General features: G+C 37.8%; 1 pseudogene; it reads left to right on the top strand.

Annotated features, from left to right (window-relative positions):
* The first annotated feature begins 9,391 nt into the window (after positions 1 to 9,391).
* On the top strand, positions 9,392 to 9,812 carry LOC101142505 (histone H2A type 1-like; annotated as a pseudogene).
* The last annotated feature ends 6,184 nt before the right edge of the window (positions 9,813 to 15,996 follow it).

The following is a 15,996-nucleotide window of genomic DNA, read 5'->3' as shown; positions in this document are numbered from 1 at the left end:
AGTCAAAAACTTTTTCAACACTCTCTCTTTTCTGTCATGAGACTTATTATGTTCTAGATGGAAGCTGTCCTATAAATCCAGTGCTATTGTGAAGATGATGTGGAACACAGCAACAGCTGTCCATTGCATATGTAGCATGAAGGAGGTTCTTGCAAACTATTGAGATTTGGGGGATTATTTGCTACTACAGCATAACCTACCCTGTTCTGACTGGTTTAAAAAAAATTAGTACTAGAAGTCAAATGCTACCATAAGAGAAACAAACAAATGAACAAACAAAAGTCCAAATGCGTGTAGTGTTGGCTTCAGGACTTATCAGGAGGCAAAGGAAAAAAAAATTTTAGAGGCTAGAAGCATAACCTTTGAAATACATTAAACTTTTGCCTAAAGCAACTTGGAAAGCTGATAATATACCTAATGAGCTTCTTGCTTTGGGTGAAGTGGTTGAGATATTGGCTGTTAGTAGTGTGCCTTTATTACTATTGGTTGCATTTGACAACGTTCTCCAAAAATATAGGAGGCCCAAAAATAGTCGGCCAGTTTCAGAATATCTAGACTTTTAGGTTTGGAAGAAAAAAACTTCATCTCAATTGAGAAATTACTTAAGAAGCAAAAAACTTGTTAAAAGTCATTCTCATGACAAGAACTAAAGTCAAAACAATGAGGGAACTATGCTCAACCATGTTCATGTTTGTTGTTCAAACCTCTGAATTAAGATAGTATCTAGTAAATACTTTTGATTCAACAAAATGGCTCAGAAAAATGAGACAAAGAACATGGCTTTCCCATGGGAAACTGATAGGCTTGAAGTGCCCAAAATTAAGTCGAGAGAAAGATTTGAAGAGAGAAGAGCACATCTTCAAATTAATTGGGAAGGGAGGGGTGGCAAGTAAAGTTAGCATGCAAAGTTGGTTGTAAGCAAGGCAATGTAAAGGGCCTTGACAGTTGTACAAATCAGTCTGGATTAAAGGAGACCGTAACTTCAGGACTCAAAAAATATATTGGTTTACCCTGGTATACCAATTTTTAAATTTTATTTATTTTTAATTTTTTTGGCAGAAGATGGACTGCGAAAGATGCTCAGTTCCTAAGGAGGGGCATATCCAATGTCCTCTTCAAATATGGCCAAAAGGAATAATGGAAAAGAAAAGATTTCCCAGAAGGTGGAGCCAAAGGCCATGGAAAATAACGAGCTGTTCTGCGGGTGAAGAACTACGGACTAAGCAAGGAATTAGTCAGTACACCTCCAGTGTAGAAAAACTTTGCAATATCTGCCCTGGATGATTTCATAATTTCCTCCAACAAGTGAGTATTGTCTGTTTCCTATTTTTGTAGCTATCCTATTCCTGTTCCACTGTTGTACATGCAGTTGTGCGGTAGAGTAGTGGTGGGGCAGACTTGTAATTTTATTGGTTTCAGAACAAAAGGACCCAAATCCAGACTTATGCAGAGATTATCATGAGATCCTGCACTTCAATGCTGATGCTGTGACTGGATAGGACTTTTGGGTTTTCTTTCTTGGAGTGGGAGAGGAGCACCCATTGAATATATTTTGTGTGTGGAAAGGAGCATGAACTGAATATTTGTGATCAGAAATTTGGATTGTGATGGATTGTATTTTTAATTACAAATATCTCTGCCCTTCCTTTTGGGATGGTGATACTTTCCTAGGCAATTGGCATCAGGCATATCTATATGACTTACTTTGGTCAATAAAATGTGAATAGAAGTCACATGAGTCACATCCACAATAAACTTTTACCATCAGTTCATGGCTCACCAAATTATTTATTTTCTCTCCGTAATGCAACCACTCATCTTCCACATAGAATCTACCTTATTGACCTAGATCTTGACAGGAAGATGACATGGAGAAGGGCTACAGCCAATCTCAATGAATGTAGCATGAACAAGATATACACCTTTATTTTTGTAAGCTACTGAGATTTTCAGTTTATCTGTCACCTCTAGGCTAATATACCTATGCCGAGTCTTTTGGCTTCCCTCCTCATTTTTCTGTTTCATAATCATTGGGTGCATATCCAGAGTTCACATCAACTCTCAAATCAGAAAATCCTTATGTGTTCCTGGCCAGAAATGTGCATCAAGACCACATTAGTTGCAAGGAGGCTTGAAAACTGAGTTTTTTGCTTTTAGAGCTCTTTTTAAAGTAAATACAGGTGAATAAAGAAGTAGGGATCTTAAAATGGAGTTTGGCCCAGCCAACAAAGAAGTGAAACATGCCACATTACCCTTGAAAACTAATTGGCTGTTACTTGTCTGCATCCAGTTTGTGCCCCATCCTCACTGAAATACAGTTCATACTGCATTATCTTCACTACCTCCATGATTTTTTCATGGAGCAATGACAGCAGAATTATTTTAGTTTTTTTGTTAAGGCAGTACTCCACCTCTGGTACCAATTTCTGAACTAGTCAGAGTAAGCTAGACTATACAGTGTTAACAAATAAACTGTACAAAATCTCAGTGGTTTAAGAAAGCAAATATTTATTTCCTACTGGCATCACCATCCAATGCAGGCTGTTCAATGGAGGCACACAAGGTGACTTCAAAGGATGATGGGAATGAGCAGTCCAGTAGCTCAGGAAAATAAAAATGGGTTTGTCAAAATTTAAGACTGTCTTTTCCACAAGAGGTAAAAGACTCATAACAGTGCCTGCCATGTTATTTAACAGCTTTGCTCCTCAGTTTCCTCATCTGTCATGTGGGATGATAATTGCTCTGGCCTTAGAGGATTGTTGGGAGAGTTAATACATGAGTTAACATACGTAAAGCTCTTAACAGGGTGTTCACCATATTAAATGCTATATGTTTTATATTATTGATTTATATTATTGATTTCTTTCTTTGCTATTAACAATGTAGCAATAAATATTCTTGCATATACTTCAGCCCACACCAGTGCAAGTGTAACTACAGGTGAAAATCTCTTGGTTGAATTTGCAGGTCAAAAGTATCTGTGTTTAAATATTAATGGACACTTCTAAATTGCTCTTCACAGAGGGCTGCAACAAATTACACATCTATCAATAATTTATTTCATTGCTCATTTCCTTATGTTCTTACTAACAATGTGTTATAAAACTTTTAGATTTCTGAAATCCAAATGGTGAAAATATTATTTTCTTTTACTATACATTAACTTAAGTGTCTTTCTGTGAGTTGTAAAATTTTTCAGTCTTTGTCTATATGTCTTTATTTTACTCTCATCCTATAATTGTAGTTTAGCAGTGCATAGAATTCTAGATTGAAAAATGTTTTGCCACAGCATTTTCAGGATATTTTTCCATTATTATGGCTTCTATTGTTGCTAATGATAAAAATTATAAATGTAATTCATGACACAAAGGAGAAAAGAACCATATGCATCTACTAGTTGCTAAATGGGTAGATGCTAATATTTTATACTTATTTTTAATTAAAGCCTGTTAGTAACATGGCAGAAATATATATCGAAGAAAAGTGTGTATTATATCTGAGAAATTCAAGTCTACTATTATCACTATTTTAAATCATCACTTCAGACTATTATATAATGTGTTTAGAGAAGAGGTTTAATTACTGAAACAAACAGAGTAAAATAATCATATGATTTGTGGAGGACAGTGGCTCTTCTATGGCACCCTGGCAACTTTGCAGATCTGCACATAGGCCACACAGGCAAGACTCAGTTGCACTCTGATTCATTATGGTAGAATGCCATGTGATCCTCCCAGAATCCCCTGTATGGCAGAATTCCCTGTAATATATCATATTATAATTATAATTATATTATATTTATATGTGAAGAGGCAGTTTTGTGAGGAATTGTCACAAGGCCACTTATCATCAGCCTCCCCAACTAGATGGAAGTTACTTACATTGTGGGAAGCTGCTGTGAGGTAGTTTCTCATCTATCACTTCTCTGGTTCCAGTGAGGCATAGGACTTTCTACATCTGCCCTTTGGGTAGACGCAGGCTATAAAATTGCGTGGCTGTAGTGTGGAGTTGGCTCCTCAATGACAGAACAGCCCACCTCTTGTGTCATTTGTCATTTGGCCCTTCCAGTTTCATGTCTTCTTTTGGAACTAGGCAAACAGGGATGTAACATCATGTTGATTTTGTTTTTGCTATTTGCAAAAAAACTGTTTTTGCTATTATGCAAAACAGTTTTGCATAAACTGTGCTATGGACTGAATGTTTGTTCTCTCCAAATTCAGATATAGAAACCTCAACCTCAATTGTGATAGAATTAGGAGGTGAGGCTTTCGGGAGGTAAATAGGCCATGATAATGGAGAGCTCATGAATGGGATTAGCATCCTTATAAAACAAGAGAGAGCTTGCTTTCTCTCTCTTTTTCTGCTCTCTGCCATGTGGGGATACAGGGAGAAGAGGGCCATTTGCAAGTCAGGAGGTGGGTCCTCAGCAGACACTGGATCTCCTGGTGCCTTGATCTTGGATTTCTCAGCCTCTGGAACTGTGAGAAATAAATTTCTATTTTTTAAGCCTATAGTAATTTTTCATGGCAGCCCAAACTGATTAAGACAAACTGTCTAACATTTGGATTCGTTGTCTCCTTCCTGGCTAAATACGTAAAAATGTGGTAAGCTAGCCTAGCAGCTGCCCCTGTGCTGCTGCTTAGAAACTACTTACCTGCTTGACAGATTACTGTCTACCTGGAAAATCCTAGAGGAAAACCTGGAAAACTGAAATGATAAAATTTAGCAAAGCAGCCAAATACAGTATTATAACACAAATATCAATAGCATTCATTGATAGAAAAGCAGTTAAAAATATAATGTAACAGTCTTGCATTATATTTATACACAGATATGTTAATAAGCAAGAAAAATAACTTAAAATAAGCTCCACGAAATGTGTAAAGCCCCATGAAGAACACAATAAAGCTTTAAAGAAGTACAAAAAGAGTTTTCATGCCTCAAAGCATCTAGCTTCTTAAATGGCAAATCACAAGTCTATACAAATGTCTGTCATCTATATTAATCTAAAAATTCAATGCAATTCTGATAGAACTGTCTTCAGAAGTTGAAAAACAAAACATTTGTACGGTTTAATTGGAATCAAAGATGATTCCAATACTTTCAAAGGGCAGTTCCCCTACTGTGGCCAAAAATATGTTAAAACTAAGACACAAGATGATGGCAATTGAAACCAGAAAAAAAAATAAATCCAACAATTATACAACATGTGTCTAACCTCAATAATTAGATAAATTAATTCAGGCTATTCACATTAAAAGCAATGGGGCTGATAAGGTTTGGCTGTGTCCCCACCCAAATCTCACCTTGAATTGTAATAATCCCCATGTGTCAAAGGTGGGGCCAGGTGGAGATTATTGAATCATGGGGGCAGTTTCCCCCATACTGTTTTCATGGCAGTGAAGAAGTCCCATGAGATTTGATGTTTTTGTAAGTGGGAATTCCCCTGCACAAGCTCTCTTTTGCCTGCTGCCATGTAAGACATGCCTTTGCTTCTCATTTGCCTCCTGCCATGACTGTGAGGCCCCCCCAGCCATGCTGTTTCCATGAATTATTAACACAACCAATAAATTATTAGCTAAAACACATTAACTAGAACTAACTAGAACTCTAATTTTAAAAACCAAGGTAGTTCTGAAACTCTCTTTGTGAAACACTGTGAGTCCGTTAAACATCCTTCCTTTATAAATTACCCAGTCTCAGGCATGTCTTTATTAACAGCATGAGAACAGACTAATACAGGGGCCTTCACTAAATCATGTGGTGAACTGAGACCATTTTTGGCCACATAGTATGTTTTTTGAAACACAAACATACAAGCATGTGCTATCCCTCATTAGGAAAAATCATAAACAAAATAGACCTACTTTTTAATATTTAAGGTAGAAAGGAGAAAAGTTTTACTAAGTCAATTATATAGGATCCTGAGCAATTCACAAAGAGGTAATACAAAGGGCTATCCATCAGAAATATGAATACATTAAGAGGTAGCTATTAACAGAAAATGTTGATGGCTGTGAACAGAGCCTTTGTCTTATGTTCTTTGAATCCTCAACAGCAGCTTATTTGGATAGAATTGGTGTAGTTAATAATGGCCTTGATGTCCTCAGATATAGCATGCCTAATCAATTCCCTGGGTAGGAGCAGCTGCACAGATCATTAGCTCTCTCTGGAGGCGATAGTGCAGTATCTGTTACAATGGGCCTAGAGAGAGTCTTGTCCTACTGTGTGCTTGACGATATCCTTGATAAAATAGTTCTCAAAACATGTTGCCTTGTATGAAATGCCCATGTTGGAGCACACTTGTTTCAAGACCTTGTTAAAGCAGATGGAGTAGTTCTGTGTAGGGCATCTCTCATGCTAATCTTCTGAGTTTTGGTAAAAGTTTCTTTGAGTTGTTTTTGGAGATGGCAAACCAATGTTCTTAAAGTCAATTATGGTGATAGCAAACTACTTAAAGGAAGACCCAGGCATAGTAGATTCAGCCTCACACTACTTAGAGATAAAAAGACTGGCAGCCAGTACCAAGTAGGAATTATTTATAGTTGCCATATTCAAAGAAAGCATAGGGACAACCCAATCTCTCAGTGGACGAAAACTAAATAATGCATGTAAATGAGCTGATCAAATTCCACTCTGATTTAATAGTGTTCATATTTGGCATGAACCACTCAGAAAGCAATACCAGACAGCCTAGTACCCGAGTGTGGCCTGTACCAAGAGTACTTTGAAAAGATTCTTCCTACAGCACCTAAATTTTGTAGGTTTCAGCTTCAACTACTTGAGAGAAACTAACCTCCTCAACCTAAGTCTATGAGAAATGACACCGGTCAAGTTTGGGTCATAAATCCAGCCACCTACAATCAACTGCTGTCAGAAGCTGCCTTTTTGAGTGAACCCTAGCTTGAGCAGGAATTATCTGACCTGGAAAAGAAAAGTGATCCTGGAAAACATGGCACTTAGATTTAGGGACCAGTGTCTCCAGGACTGATTCAAAATCTTAGTAAATTGGAAAAATTATTTTAAAAATTATGGGGAAAGAGTTGGACTAGCAAATTAGGAAACAGATTAAACCAAGATACCATAAGAGGTTGAGAACATTATGAAGATATTTAAACTTCAAACAGAGCACAAAATGATATTTAAAGACTTTAATGAAAAAGCAAAGGAACAGAGGCTGTCACTTCATAAGTGGTACATTAGAGCACATGGACACAGTACTCTATAATCTTAAAAACAAACCACTAAAGAAAACAAACCACATAAGAAAACATGTTAAAGTTGAGAGAAATTTAAAATTTCTCCCCCACCTCCTGCTGTGTTAATATACTACTTGATTAGGTGATTCACAATCCATGAATTATTAATTACTAACACAACCAATAGATTATTAGCAAAAACATTAACTAGAACTCTAATTTTAAAAACCAAGGTAGTTCTGAAACTGTTTTTGGTATATGATGTTCAAGTCTGATAAAAGGAACTCACTGGCAGCTAGTGTACTTGGTGTTGGCCAATAGTGTTCTTGTCCAGCACCCCAGGCAGTAGGAAGCATTTGGCCTTTTGAACTGCCTGGAGGTATGGTCAATCATCTGTTACAATGGGCCAGATGGGAGGCCTTACCAGTGATCCACTCAAGGATGCCATTGCAAAAGGAATTTATGATTCACATGGCCTTGGGTCAGATGCCAGTGTATCTGTTTCAACATCCTACAAGATTACTAGTTGTTCACTTAGAGTCTCTGAGCAGCAGAACTTCTATTTCTCTCGTCTTTCTTGATCTTAACCCTGGCATCCTGTTGGAAAATATTCTGATGCAATGGAGCTTCCAAGTTTGCTATAAGGAGGCAGGCCATCTATGGAACAGAAAATCTCACAGGCCAAATAAAGATGATAGATATGCATGGTTGGTTAAATAAATTTAAAATCCACTGCAAGAAGCAAGGGAGAAAGATAGCATAATTTTACATGCTTAGAATAGGGAGCAAGCAAGATGGTAGGACCATAGTGCTGACCTGGGAGTACAGAATGTGCCAACATCCTGTCTTTCTCTGCCACATTAACTTTCCCAGCTAATGGTGTGATTACAAGGACTAGCACTGAGATTCCAGCAAGGGAGCCCACAGACAGGAAGTGCCGTAGGAGAGGATAATGACACACACTTGCTCTATGAGAAAGACATGCTAAACAGCCATGGGTTTTATTTATTTCTTTTTTTAAATTGACAAATAAATCTTGTATATATATATATTTATGTTGTACAACATGATGTTTTGATATATGTATACACTGTAGAACAGCTAAATCAAGATAATTATTCATTACCTCACATACGTTTCTTTTTGTAGTGAGAACGTTTCAAATCTACTCTCATAGCGATTTTCAAGTATACAATACATTGTATTAATTACAGTCAGCATGTTTTACAATAGATCTCCTGAACTGAACTTATTCCTCCTGTCTAACTAAAATTTTGTATGCTTTGACCAACATTTCCCCAACCCGTAACGTTTGGTAACCTCTGTTCTCTCTGCTTCTATAAGTTTGATATACTTAGATTCCATATACAAGTGAGATGATGTAGTGTTTGCATTTCTGTGCCTGTTTTTTGTTGTTGTTGTTGTTTTGTTTTGTTTTTTGCTTACCCTAATGTTCCTTGGGTTCACCCATGTTTTCACAAACAGCATGACTTCCTTATTGTTAAAGGCTGAATAGTAGTGTGTTTCTTGAACAGAGAACACATGGTGACAGAATGGGTGTCCCCAGTAGGTGGCTGAATCAAGGCCTTGAAAATACTGGGTGCTTGTATAAACTTCAGTGTACCCTGGATATCTAGTGTTAGCTGTATATTTAGTATATCATAAGTATCTTGTGCCCAGGTGTCTTGTTTATTTCAGGCCTCATGAATATAGTTATCTCTTTGTCCTCCCATTTCTTAACCTATGTATGATATACTTATTAATTTCCGTGAATACATAACACATGACTTTCATACATCCACTTCCCATTCATTTTCTTGCCCTCTATAGAGGAAATAAATATTCTCAAATTATACAAAAAATGCATATTACACATGGCTTTCTTGGAGCCCTTTCTAGAGATTGTAGAACACTTCAAAACTTTAGGCGTATCAAAATCTGTTTCTAGCTTCCTTGAAAAGAGAAAAAGTGTCTACAGGTGACAAGGAAAATCCTGCAGATACCTGTATTCAAAGGAAGTCTGAAAAAGTCTGATTGGATAAAAAATAATGGAAAAAGCCATGTAAAAGTATCTTCAGTTCTGCTTTGCTTGGATGAGGCACCTTCCAGAGAAGTTAGCCGTTAAGGGGTGTGTGTGTGTGTGTGTGTGTGTGTGTGTGTGTGTGTGTGTGTGTGTAAGGGATATAGTCCTTATGACCTCTGCTTTTGGTTTGGCATTAGAGGGCGCTACTTCGCAGGAGACATCTGGTTGTGGGAAGCAGGGTGGCGAGGCTGGCGCTGAAGTCCCAGACTTGGTCTTCCCTGGCCGGGCTCCAGCACCGTCTGCTCCGCAAAGGCATCTATGCCGAGCGTGTCGGGGCCAGAGCGCAGGTGTACCTGGCGGCCGTGCTGGAGCACCTGACCGCCGAGATCCTGGAGCTGGCTGGCAACCCGGCCCGCGACAAGAAGACCCGCATCATCCTGCGCCACCTGTAGCTGGCAATTCGCAACGGCGAGGAGCTTAACAAGCTGCTGGGCGAAGTCACCATCGCGCAGGGCGGTGTCCTGCCCAACATTCAGGGCGTGCTTCTGCCCCAGAAGACCAAGAGCCACCACAAGGCCAAGGGCAAGTAACGTCCCCAGATAATAAAGCCCAGCAGAGCAGATGACCTACTTTTCGAGGGGAAAGATAAAGTAAAACCAAAAGCCAGCCACGAGTTCAAGTAAAAGCATAGGCAGATAATGCCCAAGAGTATTTCAATAAAGACTCTCCATTCCTTTCATTCATTACCCTGATACTCTCCACTTTGTTTTCTTTACCAATATTATGTCACATTGGTTTCCTGAAAGCTGAGTTTAGCACTGGATTTCAATGCAAGCTGTATTAGGTTGGTGCAAAAGTAATCGCGGTTTTTGCCATTATTTTAACGCGTGTGTGTGTGTGTGTGTAAGGGATATAGTCTTTATGACCTCTGCTTTTGGTTTGGCATTAGAGGGCACTACTTTGCAGGGGACATCTGGTTGTGGGAAGCCATTACTTTTAATGGCAAAAACCGCGATTACTTTTGCATCAACCTAATAATTTTGTGAAAGAGATTTTTATGTGGTATCCAGAAAAGCACTTATAAAACAGTTTTGTTTATGTGGGCTGTTTTATTTGCCATCAAGTTATAATGAATTTGTCAACTGATGATTAATTTCTTCAAGCCTAAGGGACATGCTTCAGTGCTTTTTATTTGGCATGTTTAAGATTGTATTTAGCCTTTAGGTATTTTACTATAGGGAGGTATGTATGTGCCAATTGGTTGAAGGTTTCACTCTGTGGGCTGTCAGCTTTCCCAAGAGGTCTCATTCCAGGGTGGTCAGCCAGGCTGATGTAAAAGAGGGTTACAGGCCAAAGGACGCTCCTGTAATGGCCTCTATCAGCCACATTTCTGCCAAAGCTGGACTCTGCAGAGTCCAGATCTGGAGAGTTCAGTAAGGTCTGTAACCTGTAGTTTTATGGAGGATACCCTAGGCTTCATTTCTAGATAAGCTTGTGTCCAAAGCATTGGTTTAGATTGATTTCCTTTTGCCTGATACTAACTCTAAGGGTAACAAAATCCTGTCTCTGGAATGGTTTTGCATCTGCTAGGAATGAACATTTGGTGCAATCTGATGGTTAGATGGTTTCATAAATATCTGTGCATATGGCAGATGTTAGTCTAAAATTTACTTTTATTAAACCTAACTTTAGATCACCTTCAGTTTCTTTGATGGCTACCATTGTCTAACAACTAGAAGCTTACGTCTGTTCCCAGACTGGACTGTGGAATAGAGTTCGACCCAGAGTAAAGAAAGAAGCATGCGTACAAAATACAACCTTTGACTTTGGAGTCCAGAGGAGAAATAGATGTAGCTGCCCAATAAACCCACAGGGTAATGAAAAGTGAAGCAATTACATGGTTGAACAATTATCTTCTAGGCCGTCCTTTTTGAAAGTCCAACCAAAAGCATTATGTCTGGGAATCAGAGACATTATCAATAGAAATAAAATACATAAAACGTGCAGTAAAGAGAAGAATTTTAACCCTTTTGGAGTATGACTGACCTAGAGTAAAAAACATACATTTTTAAAGTGTGCTGCAATACTAATATATAGGCTTATTATGTAAACATATGTGTTGCAGCATCAAAAGTTTCACAAAATAATCCTGACTCTTACTAAGTGGGATGCACTATGATCTGTTCCATTCTATTCAGGCCTCATCCATTTTGTTTAAAAAACCATAGTGGCTAAATTGATAAGAGGTGCTAAATTGATAAGAGTAATGACCTGTAGGTTGAAAATCACTGGGATGATGGGAGTGACCAATCAGACAACTTGGCACTGCACCCACAAGGCTGCAGCAATTGGTTCAAATGGTAATAAAGTACTCTGGGCTGGGCCAATAAGAGCCTCTCCTAGGTTTTGAACACAGCTGCTTTTTCTTCTCTTTCATGGATGTGATGAATGAGACTCCAAAACTGCCAACAGACTTGTCTGTTGCCTCTTGGAGTAGATTTAAGAGAAGGGAGAAAGTGCAAAAGAACAGCTGAAATAAGAGTTCGAAAGGTCTTCATTTATTTTGGGGCAGAGATTTAATTCCAGTCTCTGGTCCCTGGAACTGTGCTTGTTACAGCTGCTCATTCTTATATTCTGTGACCTACCTCAGTCTCCATATTTTCTTTTTCTCTTTCTTTCTCTTCCAAAGCCATTTCAGTTGGACTTCTATCACTTGTAAGCACAGGTGTCTGACAAATAGAAGCCACAACTGAGTACAATAAAAACTAAACTTTGCAATACAAAGGCCAATAACTAGGTTTGGCCCTTAATCCTCTCTTGTAACAACATTGACATGATCTTGCTCCTCATCCTGGTTTAGCACCAAGAGAAAAATAAGAGTCTGAGTGGGAGAGGGAGGAATCAAAAGGAACTGAGCCAAATGAAGAGCTTTTGGTGTAAATGTTGGAAGCTGAGAAAAGCCATGTCAAGCCGCAGCAAACTTCCCTTTATAAAAGAGGCAGAGGGAAAAAATAAAATAAAAAAGAGGAGAATAAGAGAGAAATTACCTTTTTCATTTTTCTCCAAGCTAAGACTTGCAATCTAGCTACACTTTAAGTGATTGATGTGGTCACTAGGGGCTAAGAAATAAAAATGTTTCAGATAAGAACATGGAGCTCCCAGATTCAAAATGCCAGCACCTCATACACCCATCCTGGCAGCACAACCAACATTCACCCTCATCTGCTAAGACAAGTTCTCAGAATCAGAGAGTTCATTAACCTGAACTTCAGTAGCAAATAACATTTAAGTTTTGGAAATGTATTCTTCTATTTGGCAATTCAACACCATCACTTGTAACAAAAACCAATAGACAAGTACAACTCAACATCCTCAAGACAGAGCACCAAAATTAACAGAAAAACTAGAACCCCTCTCCAAACTAGAAGAATGTTAGTACAAATATTTAACATAAATAAGTGAATAATATCAGAAATATATGCTGACATACTTAAAACAAAAATTAGATGTGTGAAAAAGAAGATTTTCTTAGAAATGACAAATATCCTTAGAATAAGGGAAAAAGGAAAGAAATAAGAAAGGAAGGGAAAGAGGAAGGAAAGAATAAGAAAAAAATGAAGCAGGGAAGAAGGAAGGAAAGGAGAGAAGGAGGGAAGGAGGGAGGAAGGAAGAAGGAAAGAAGGAAGGAAGGGAAGGAAGGTAGGCAGGTGATCTCAGGAATTTGGAAGAAAATTGATACAGGTGAAATTCACAGTAATACCAAGATACAAAAGGAAGAATAATGAGAGGTAAATTTTATAGGAAACTGATGTTGAAAGTTGGTTTCAATGTTTGCCTAACAGATGAAATAGTCTGGAGGGTAAGAGAATGGACACAACAGCCAGACTTTCTGGGTGGTTGGATTCCTGACTCCATAGCTTACTAGCAAGTTACTTAACCTCTCTGTAAACTGGCATAATAATAGTACCTACCATAGAAGTTTGCTATGAGAAGTAAAAGTGTTATTGTATGTAAAGTGCTTAGAATAGTGCTCAGCACATATTTAGTGTTAAATAGGCCTTATTACAAGGAGTCTCTGAAAAGGGGGTGAGGGGCAGAGTAGAAGAATGATTACAAAGAAAGAGATAATCACCATCTTTATTTGAGGATATATTTAGTAAATTAAATTATATGGAAAATTATTTTGGAATATTGGTTGGAATGGCATATGGATTAGTCTGGAGAGACGAGATTTTTACATTTTTGAATGTTCCTGTTCATAAAAATGTTATGTCTCTTTATTTAGTTCGACTTCAATACCTTACAATAAAGCTTTACAATTTTCTGCATAACGATCTTCTACAGCTTTTATTAGATTTATTCCTAGGTTTTATATCCTTTTGTTGCTGTTACATTCTTTTATTGCCATTGTGAATTGTATCTCTTTTTATAATATCTTTTTTTTTGTTTTGGGCTGGTAATTAAAATGCAGTCGGTCTTTGAATATCACTTTTCCATCTGTCAAATTTGCCAAACTCACATTAGTTAAGTAATTTATGTACAGATTTTTTTTGTTTTCTTATGTAGACACTCATATCATCTGTTAATAATCATAGTTTTACCTGTTTTCTAATTGCTTCACATTTCTTTCTTGTGTTATTGTGCTAGTTAGGCCTTCCAGTGAATAGATGTAGCAAACACCTCTTTTATGTATCTGATTGTAACAGGAAGATTCACCTTCGGAATGTTTGTTGTAGGTTTTACAGATGCTGTTTATTAAATACAGGGAATTTTATTTTATTCATTGTTTGTAGGGAATGCTATCCCTTTACATTTCTTTTTGGAATGCATATAGTAACAATATTTTTTGACTGATGGCTGACTGCCTCCAACTTTTTAATTAAATTATATTTGATTATTTTGAATGAATTTGATTTTTAATTGCTTTATTTCAATCATGAATATTAATCATGACATCTCAGAGGTGGTCATAGAAATAATAATGATAATGATAATTATGACAGATGACCTTCATTGATTGATTTTCTGTTATATGCAAAGTATGGTGGATGGTTTCATTTTGTTTCATGATTTATTCCTAATTTTTTTCAATGATCTCCAAGTGAGACTCAACAAAGTAAAATACATTTACTCTAAGTCCCAGGTAGTAGGTGAAGTTGTCTTGATATGAATTCAGCATGGTATAATTTTGTAACTTGTGCTGGTTAAAGAATGCAACACTTTCTCACTTGATAATTATGACATCCTTTATGCACTACAGATATCAATTTTGTTTACTATTCTATCTGAAAGCATATAACACCTCAGCCCATAAGCACTCCTGATTTTTTTGTGTGTATTCTCCTAGAGATTATACTTGTCACAATTGTTCTTTCTTCTTTTCCATAGCCATTGTCCTCAATATATGATTTTGCAGTTTTAGCTGGGCATTCCTGGTAAAATAGTTGCTGAAAGAAATGGCATCGAAACTGGAAAGTAGACTAGAAAGCAGACACGTGTAAGGAAAAAAGTAAAACGTGTTTTCAGTATGGCAATCTAGGACATAAGTTAATGCATTGTGTAGATAACAAAAAATGCACCATTTTGCTCAGCTGATAGAAGACAAAATAATAGAGATGGAGTGTTCCACTAGTGTTCTACATGGACTGCCAAGCCCATGACCAGATGATGTCAGCCTGATAACTACAGTGACCAGATTGACCCCATTTGTCATAGAGATGGTAAGGCAAAACAGGAGTCTGACTTGAACTTGGAGAAAAAAGGATTTGCCAGAACCATGAAGATGTAAGGTTCTGAGCAGATATAACATCACATATGGGTTCATTGTTTAGACCAGAGTGTGTGCGAAAAACCAGCCAAGCTCCAGTGAATGACCACTGCCATTTAGTCAAGTCTTCTGTTTTAAGACTTAGGCTCATTCAGTGTGTTTGCTTGACAGCTACCCCTGATTCATCAGAATCCCTGCTGGACATCGTGAGCTTTGAGGGAGGGTCTGACTCTTAAAGGTGCTTCCTCTCCCTGGACCCATCCTGGGCTTCCTCTAGGAAGACTAGAGACAGGTTTCCTATGATCACAACAGGATTGTGCACTGGACTCCTCTGAAATGTAACCCAGAATCAGAGCCTGCATCCTGCTGAGCTGTCATGTGACTGATTATTAACAACAATGTTCACAGTCTTATGAAACAAGTCTGAAGATAGCTTTTTTTTTTTTTTTGGTTGTTGTTTTGTTTTAGAGAGAGTCTTGCTGTGTCATCTAGGCTGGAGTGCACTGGCATGATCATAGCTCACTGTAACCTTGAACTCCTAGGCTCAAGGAATCCTCCTCATCAGCCTCCTGAGTAGTTAGGACTACAAATGCGTCCTCCATCTCCAGCCAATTTTCTAAAAAAAATTTGTAGAGAGGAGGTCTCACTGTTGCCCATGCTTGTCTCAAACTCCTGGCCTCAAGTAATCCTCTGGCCTTGGCCACCCAAAGCACTGGGATTACAGGTGTGAAGCACCACGCCTGGCTAAAGATAACTGTTAAAGGAGAAATGTGTACTCTATCTTTTCTGATGATCCCCATGGCTAAAACAAAGCAGTTTAAAAATAAATCTTATTCAAAAGGAAAATGTAAAATTCTTTTTTTAAAAGGGATGGATATTACAACCTAAGTCAAGGAAATATCTCAATTCATATTCAAGTGTTTAATCATAGAGGTGAAGAAAAGCTGAATTGTTATTCTTTCTACACAGAGACAACTTGGGTCTATTTCTACCAAGTCAAACCAAGT

This window comes from Gorilla gorilla, chromosome 5 (genome assembly GCF_029281585.2).
Source record: "Gorilla gorilla gorilla isolate KB3781 chromosome 5, NHGRI_mGorGor1-v2.1_pri, whole genome shotgun sequence".
NCBI lineage: Eukaryota > Metazoa > Chordata > Mammalia > Primates > Hominidae > Gorilla > Gorilla gorilla.
The sequence above is the reverse complement of the archived record's forward strand: the minus strand, read 5'-3'. Positions and strand labels throughout refer to the sequence as shown.